The sequence below is a fragment of the Monodon monoceros genome, unplaced genomic scaffold (assembly GCF_005190385.1).
Source record: "Monodon monoceros isolate NGI ecotype Baffin Bay Population unplaced genomic scaffold, NGI_Narwhal_1 Super_Scaffold_3, whole genome shotgun sequence".
Taxonomy (NCBI): Eukaryota; Metazoa; Chordata; class Mammalia; order Artiodactyla; family Monodontidae; genus Monodon; species Monodon monoceros.
Window position 1 is genome coordinate 1,761,600 of NW_021703780.1, and position 8,466 is coordinate 1,770,065.

At 48.8% G+C, this 8,466-nt stretch overlaps 1 long non-coding RNA gene across 1 annotated transcript; it reads right to left on the reverse strand.

Moving 5' to 3' along the window:
* Positions 1-968: 968 nt before the first annotated feature.
* On the reverse strand, positions 969-3,302 carry LOC114908061. The gene is made up of 3 exons (XR_003796842.1): positions 2,653-3,302; positions 2,003-2,107; positions 969-986 (listed from the first exon to the last, which is right to left on the reverse strand). It is a non-coding gene; the product is annotated as an uncharacterized LOC114908061 (long non-coding RNA).
* Positions 3,303-8,466: the final 5,164 nt, after the last annotated feature.

Sequence of the window (8,466 nt, forward strand, 5' to 3'; positions counted from 1 at the left end):
GTCAACTCAAAGCCGAGAATGGAAACCCATCGAGGAGTCGTCTGGGAGGTATAACACCCCGGGCCCTGCTCGAGGAGACGGGAACTCGCGGCGGTGACCTCCTTCATGGGGAAACCGACTCCCGCCCTTCTCAGCGCCGCGGTCCACCCCGCCGTCAGGTTTCATTTGTGATCGCAGCTCGGACGTGATCGGCAATTTGTCCACACAGACCATAATCACGCGGACCTGGGCACGCAGCCCGAGCGTCCCGCCCGCACCCCGCAACCCCGTCTCGCACCTTTGTCTGCTGTCCTAGTGGACGGCCAACGGAACCGGCTCTTTCAAAGGGCAGGTGAGAGAAGGTCTGGTCTCAGTGAGACCAGAGGTTAATGAGCCTCCCTTCAAAGGGGCGCGTGGGTGGCGACATCCGGCTGAAGCCGGCCTGCGATGACCTGTGGCCTTCGCGGAGCTAGGCCTCGACACTGCCCGCACCCCCAGCAGCCGCCTAATGGGTTTCTGAACTTTTCCAGCCTGGAGTCGCCCAGTTTTCTCAGGGGGCGCCGAGCCTCCAGGCGACAGTTTTGGGGATCAAGCAGGATTTTTTGCCTCATCTCCCTTTCAAGATGCATACTTTCCAGATGAGCCCAGAGCGATGCTTATCCAAACACTTCACTCCCCACGGCCGGAGGGAGGAGGCCCCGCTGCTTCTCTTCACTCAGCAGCCCAGCACCCCGTCCTTTCTTACTTTCTTTCCCCACGTGGGAACCACGGGGCTGGAAAGGATATGTTTTCTGGGCAAGACAATTCTGCGCCAAAAAAAAGGAACTTTTCATCTGAAACTGGGCCTGCCCCGAAGGAAGTGAACTGGGCAGGAGACTGGAGAAGTTGACGGGGCTCCTAGGGACGCTTGTCACCAGGCGAAGTGCAAGGGCATTTCTTTCACTCACCTCTTCAGTTAAACAGTTTATCAACACCAGTTCCTGGCACCACAATGAACCCAGCTCCGGCTGTGGGTTTGGGAGAAGAGATAAAAAAAATGCACGACATTCATTCGTCTGAAAAGATTTGGGTGCCTCCTGTGTGTCGGGCCCTGCTGACGAGAACTCCGGCTAAGAGGAAAGGACTCTGTGTGACCAGGCTTCTTAGCCTCAGCACTGCTGGCCTTCGGGGCCAGACGGTCCTTTGTTGTGGGTCTGTCCTGTGTTGTAAGATGTTTTGCAGCACCCTGACCTCTACCCCTGGACCCCAAGTCGTGACAACCAGGAACGTCTCCAGACATTGACGCATGTTTTCTGGAGAACAAAATCACTGCCACCAGCCCACCACGTCACCACTATTGAGGACACAGACAAATATTTGCAATAGAATATAAAAAGTTTAGCAGTAGAGTTACATAAAAGTAAGGGTGTTGCACAAAAGCAAGTCTAAGCATCTTTGCCTGAGACTGATCACCCCCAAGGGGGTGATGCTGGAACAGGGCCCTGCTAAGGAAGTAGGCGTCCGATGCGTGACAAGAAAGACCAGGGGTGGGACGTGCAGTCCAGGCAAGAAACAGCGCAAAAAGGCAGAAGGCGAGAAACAGGCAGCACACGTGGGGCACAGACGAGAGCTGGCCAGGGAGCCCGAGAGAGAAGCACAGCCGGATTCCTGAAAGATCAAGACCCTGGCCTCTTCTCCTCCGAAAAAAATGGATATAGGTGCGTGGGTGTTATTAAACTCAACAAAGTTTTAAAACATTTTTAAATCATTGTCAAGAGTCCCCTTATTTTCAAAGTGAATGTCTCATGTAAAGGGAACAGCAAATGCCAAGCTCTGTGCTGGAATCTTGATGGAAAATCTGAATTCACGTACAAAGAAGGCTGCGACCCTACTGTGAGTAACTCACTCCTTAAGATGCTGGAAGCTCGTTCTTCAGAGAACATCTATTCATTGCCCACTGACTTCATAAAATGCACGGTATTATCCCTTGTAGTTCTACAATTGACCTTTCGTCATACCATTCTCTTCCATAAGAATTACTTACACTGAATGTGAAGCTCGTGTGTAGACGCAGGGCCTTTGATCTGGAGCACGGTCCACACAGGAGGATGGTGTGCTGTCGTGAAAATCTAAGAAGGGCTGAAATTCTCTGTGATGTTTGAGACAAAAAAAATCATTAAGTTTTGCTGTGTTAGTCTGAGTGGAAGTGCTTTCAGTTTAAGTATCGGTGGTAAATCTCTTAGCTGAGCGATTCTTTTAAGGGTGACTTACGTTAGGACAAATGGACTTATTCCTGGGCCTGGTAAGTACCGTACAGCATGTAAAAGGCCTGAACATTTGATCAAATTGTATGGTTAATCCCCTAATTGCCCACTGAGAAAGGGTTTCAGGAATAATTACGGAACCTGGTCCTATTCACATGCACGGCTAATCCTTTCTAAAACCTTACGAGGCTCTTCTGCTCAACAACGTCCTGAGGCTGAAGTTGCCGCAGGTTTGATAGATGCTTGCTTTAAAATACTGCCCTGGACACACACACAAAACAAACATATTTGTTTTCAAAGTGCCCATTGCATTTGAAGTAAGCGGCGTTGACTCGGGAATTTTTGACTGAGCTCCTCATGTGTGTAACAAAGCCCTTTTCTCTTGGGGGTGAGGGGTGAACACCTATGAAGGTCAGACAGACTGACGAACCTTAGATGTCAGCTCCTCCGAGAAGTCGTTGCTGAAGACCTAGTCGAGGTCAGACAGCCTCCCTTCTGCTCCCCTTGAGTCCCGGGCCTCCCTCCTCCATGCACGTGCTGGATGCTTGTGCTTTAGAGCAGAGAATAAGGCACCAGCTGGTAAATAACTAGAAAACAGTGAGGTCTCTGCTGATCTTGACACAAGGGAGGCCAGAGGAGTCTGGGAGGCTTCAGGGAAAGGGTGAGCACAAGCAGGGATAACTTAGGCCACTTTCCAAAGAATCTCCGTGGGCCGCCTACCAGGACAGGCAAAAACTGGACCGGCCCACAGCGGTGACTGCATTAAATCGGGTGGATCTATAGCCCTGGAATGAACAAGTACAGAGTGAAAATTACAGGAGTCTTTAACACAAAAAAAAGGCAGACAGGTCAACTCCAGTAAAAACTTGTGGCATTTTCTTTGGACCCCCTCCACCCCCAACTTCTCTTTTTTGCTTCTTTCCACCCAAAGTTCCTTCTCTTCCAAACCCCGTCCAATCAGATGGGTGACTACAGACTCACTCATTTTGAGGGGAAACTAACTGGAAGGGGCTAAAATAGTAACCGGGTGGCGTGAGGCTTCCCACAAGGATGCTCTCACTAGAAAGAGTGCAGAAAAGAACTTCAGGCAGAGCCGTGATAGACATCTGTCATTCTTTTTTTTTTTTTTTTTTTTGCGGTACGCGGGCCTCACTGTTGTGGCCTCTCCCGTTGCGGAGCACAGGCTCCGGACGCGCAGGCTCGGCGGCCATGGCTCACGGGCCCAGCCGCTCCGCGGCATGTGGGACCTTCCCGGAACGGGGCACGAACCCGTGTCCCCTGCATCGGCAGGCGGACTCTCAACCACTGCGCCACCAGGGAAGCCCGACATCTGTCATTCTTGTTGGGTCGCCTTCCATCTTCACTACTTTTCTCAGCTTAGGGATGTTCTGCAGGTCGTGATGGGGGGAAGGCTGCCCCCTCCGTGGAAGCCGACCTTGTCTCCCCAGCCTCCCTTGCAGCTGGTACACAGGCAGGGGACGTAGGCTCAGGAGCCAGGGATGCAAAGCAGGGGTGATGCATGGACCCCCTTCTAGCAGTAGCTCCCTCTGGTCTGCAGAGGTGGCAACCAGTGCCCCTCGGAGGGTGGCCTCAATGATGTCAGAGTCACAGGCACCAGTGGTCTGGTCGCGGGAACTGGCCCCCAGTCTGTGATGTCATCATAGGAATTTCCTGGCTCTGCAAGATGGGAAGATGGATGAGACAGATGGCCCAGGCCTCCCGGAGGGTCAGCACACTTTCTTTTTAATACATTCTTTTTCTCCCAAAATTGGCCCAAGTTGGTTTCTGCTGCAGCTGAGAACTTCGACCAGAGGGGGTCGATGGAGCCTCCGAAGGTGGCCCCAGTACGGCTTCCCCCAGGTGACCTCAGGGGTGGGAGCCCAGGATGAGTCTGTGACGGATGCTAATGCAAGGAAGGTCACAGCTTCCTACCTCACAGCTCAAACACCTGTTTGACCGTCACGTATCCTTTAGCCCAGGGCGCCAGGCGGGATGGGGGCTTAGGGTGAGTCGGGAAGGACAGGGGTCCAGGGTCTTCCAGGCATTCTCCAGTTCTCAGCTCACACACCGCTCCTTTCCTTGCAAAACCCCAATGTCCTAAGGTCCAAGTGCCAGCCCAGTGTAGGAGCCCCAAAGGGTCAGGGGGTCCAATGGGGACGAGGGCTGACCTGAGACACAGGTCAGACGTGAAGCGCTAACGTGTGTTGCAGTCACCTCACGAAGCCCTAACGTTGATGCCAGACTGGGCCCCCGAGGCCTGCGGCGTCCGGGGCTCTGTCCCGGAGAGCAGGGGTATCGGGAAGGCGACGGGCTCAAGCCTGAAGGGCTGGGCTGAGTCTCAGCTCCACGTGTGACCCCCCAGCGCTATGACCCGGTTCCTTACCCAGCCTCCACCTGCTGTCCTGTAACATGTCCCTCCCTCCCATGCACGGGACATTCAGGCCAGCCACTCTTGGCGCATCTCTTGTTCTTCAGGTGAGTACCAGTAACTGCCGCTTCCATGTTCTGCCCGGTGCTTTGAAGATCTGTTTCGTGGTCGTTTCTCTCATCCTCTCAGAGTGAGGAGTTACATAGAAAAGATTGTTTTCCAAAAAATAATAAGGCCTTGTTATACTACCTATAATGATTCAGTTATGATAATGTAACATTATCATGGCTGTGTTGCTGGATAGAAAAGTGCTATTTAAAGCTAATGAAATAGAGAAACATCTGTATATTAGGTACATCACCAACGTGCCCAGTTCTACAGTAGGAACTCACCTGTGATACCACCTCCCAGGCTGCACCAGAGTTAGTCTGTGTAACAGACTGGAACACAGCGCCAGGGATGGTGAAACACTGTGTCTCTTCTCTATCCTGAATCACCAGCTCTGGGGGAAGCAGCTGCCATCCTGGGGATACTCAGGCAACCTTGGGGCAAATAACTGAGATCCCAGCCAACAGGCACCGAGAACAGAGGTCCGCTCGCAAACACGTGAGGTGGACGCTCCCTCCCAGAGCCGCTGGATGACCACAGCGCTGGCCGACGGTGGGACCTGAGCTGGAACCACCTGGCTGAGTGTTCCCCATCGCCCCGCCCACAGAAACTGTGATATAATAGTTTGTTGTCTTAGGGTGCTAAGTTTGGAGTAATACATTAGTTAATACATTACCTAATTGATACATACAATCACCCACACACGTGCACACACACATTCATTACAAATCCTTGGCACACGATTTCAACCAGATAATTCTACTGCATCCTGGAGTCCTGCCCTCAAGTTGTCCACACAGGGCGATCACCCCATCCTGATATCCTTTAGTTCTTCAGCCAAGACACTTGAGTCCCTGGAGCCCAAGACGTACTCACCTCACATCAGATTTCATCATACACCAAAGGGTATATTCTAGGTCGAAGAAAAGAGACCCTCTTGGTCTCCATGTTTGTATCAAGGAAAGGAAAATATAAATAAAAGTATCTGCCCTGCTAAAGCGAAAAGCCCTCATCAGACTCTCCTAATAGAATGAAAGGAGATTCCCAATTTTATGAGCTGTGGAAAGTCTGCTAAGCAGGGTAAGGGTAATGGATGTGTGGGGCATTGTCTGTTGGTTGAAGAGATTCTTCTGAGGAATTTATACTATGGGCTATTATCAAAAACAAATCAAAGAACCAGAATGAATGAACAGTTTATGCTATTATGAATTCTTAAGCTTTGACATATGTGGGAGATTTTATGAGTCCAAAGATATATTTAGTATTTAAGTAAAACGCAATATATAAACATATTCATAAGGATTTAAAAGATTATGCCTCAGATCTGTCATGACCTATTAAATTCAACATCCATCATTTAGTTAATCCCCAAATTCTTTGCCATCATCATGAGATGGAACACCCTTGCTCAACAAAGTGATTTGTTTACTTACATAAAATGAGTTATGAAATAAAACTTTATTTCCAGTTGACTATAAAATCCAATAACTGAGTAATGCTGTCATGAAACAAAGTGCTCTAAATACTAATAGTAAAGATACTAGCTAAACATATTGGAGATGAGTTAAGAAAAATAAGTAGGCAGAAACTAGAATATGTGGGTGTGCCATAACTGATTTAATTGTGGGGTGGTGGGCTGCGATTTGAGTTACTGAAGTGGTTTTCAAGCACGTCTGGCATGCTGTATTCTAGACCTTGATCTATTACATAAGGAAAATCTTCATCATAATGCTGTTCAGAAACGAGAAAGGGAGCCTGTGGGCCTTTGAGAGGGACAAGTGGACTTGAAAAAAGATGGCCTTGCTCGTCAGACCCTGTAAGAAAACAGATCAAACAAATGGTACATCGGTGTGGGAAAAACACACTTCGATCCTTATTTTACACCATCCACCAGAATTAATTTGGGATGGTTCATAGACTAAAATGTGAAAGCTAAAACCATGAAGCTTTTAAAGGAGAGCATAGGAATATCTTTGTGACTTTGGGTAAGCAAAGGTTTTTTTCAGGCAAGATATGGAGAACAGTAATCATAAAGTAAAAACAATTAGCCTTTATCAAAATTTTAAACTGCTGGTCATTAACAAACACCATTAAGAAAATGAGTAGGCAAGACACAGACTGGAAGAAATTATTTGCAAAAGAAATATTCACATTATAGAAAGGACTCCTAAAACTCAATAAAAATAAAAGCAAGATGGGCTTCCCTGGTGGTGCAGTGGTTGAGAGTCCACCTGCCGATGCAGGGGACACGGGTTCGTGCCCCGGTCCGGGAAGATCCCGCATGCCGCGGAGTGGCTGGGCCTGTGAGCCATGGCCGCTGAGCCTGCGCGTCCGGAGCCTGTGCTCCGCAACGGGAGAGGCCACAACAGTGAGAGGCCCGCGTACCGCAAATAAATAAATAAATAAAAGCAAGAGATTTCAACACTTTACAAAAGAAGGGATGCATGTGAAAAATGTTCAACATCACCAGTGATTAGGGAATTGCAAATTAAAAGTACAATGAGGTACCACTAGGCACCAAATAGAGGATCTAAAATGAAGAAGGCTTTTTTTTTGGCCGCGCTGTGCAGCTTGTGGGATTTCAGTTCCCCAACCAGCGATTGAACCAGGGCCCTCAGCAGTGAAGGTGTGGAGTCCTAAGCACTGGACCGCCAGGGAATTCCCTAAAATGAAGAAAGATTGACAAGACTTAATATTGGTGAGGATTTAAAGCAATCAGGTGGAGGTATAAAATGGTACAATTACTTTGGGAAAAGACCTTGTAGTTTCTTAAAAACTAAACATATATCTACCCTATGATCCAGCAATTACTAGTAGGTATTTGCCCAAGAGACACAAAAGTGTATTGCTACAAAAGATCTGCATAAGAATGTTTGTAATGGCTTTATTTACAATAGCCAAAAGGTGGAAGCAGCCCTGGGGTCCGTCTGTTGGAGAATGGGTACGTTACCTGCAGTGTACCCCTCCAATGAGCTACAGTTTAGCCATGAGACGCAGTGAGCTGCTCATATGCACAACGACACACGTGAATCCTAAGAGCATTTTGCTAAGTGACAGACTACACAAAGAGGACATGTCACGTGAGTCTATCTGCATCAAATTCTACAAGAAAAGTTCATCCGAGGATGGTGGGGATGGAGTTGATAGGCATCGTGGAACTGGGTTGATGGTCACGTTCAACACCTTGATATGGGTTTGGGTTACATAAACACCTCTCTCAAAACCCAAAGGATAGGACACTTAAGATCTGCATCTCACTTTGAGTCAAGTTTACCTCAAAAGAGAAAAACTGTGAGTAAATATCAAACTCATTCAAGGCTAAGTATTTACGGAGAGGAGGACATTCTTGAAATGTACTTAAAAATAAGATGCGTTGGCAGCCGGATGCAGGAACAGGTAGCTGGTGGGCAAACGTAAGTGAGGCAGGTGTGGCGAGGTTGCTCGGCCATGGAGGTGGACTCTGGTGGAGACCCCAGTCCTCACTGTGAAACGTGCTGGGACAAAATTTCTCCAAGGCTATGAGTTCCTAACAACTACATTTCTTTAGTGTCAAACTCTCATACAGGGTTTGGTTTCTTCTTTCTTCCGCCTACAGAGTTCTAACCAGAACGACGGCCGGGAAGGCCTGACGCTGTGTGCCTGGCCAGCTCTGCACAGCCCACATAGCCGGCGAGCTCAGGCCCCGTGAAACGTGTAGAGGCCTTTCGAGCGCTCTGTACATCAGGAGACAAGTTGCCTGTCTGACCTGTAATTTACAGCTAGGACATA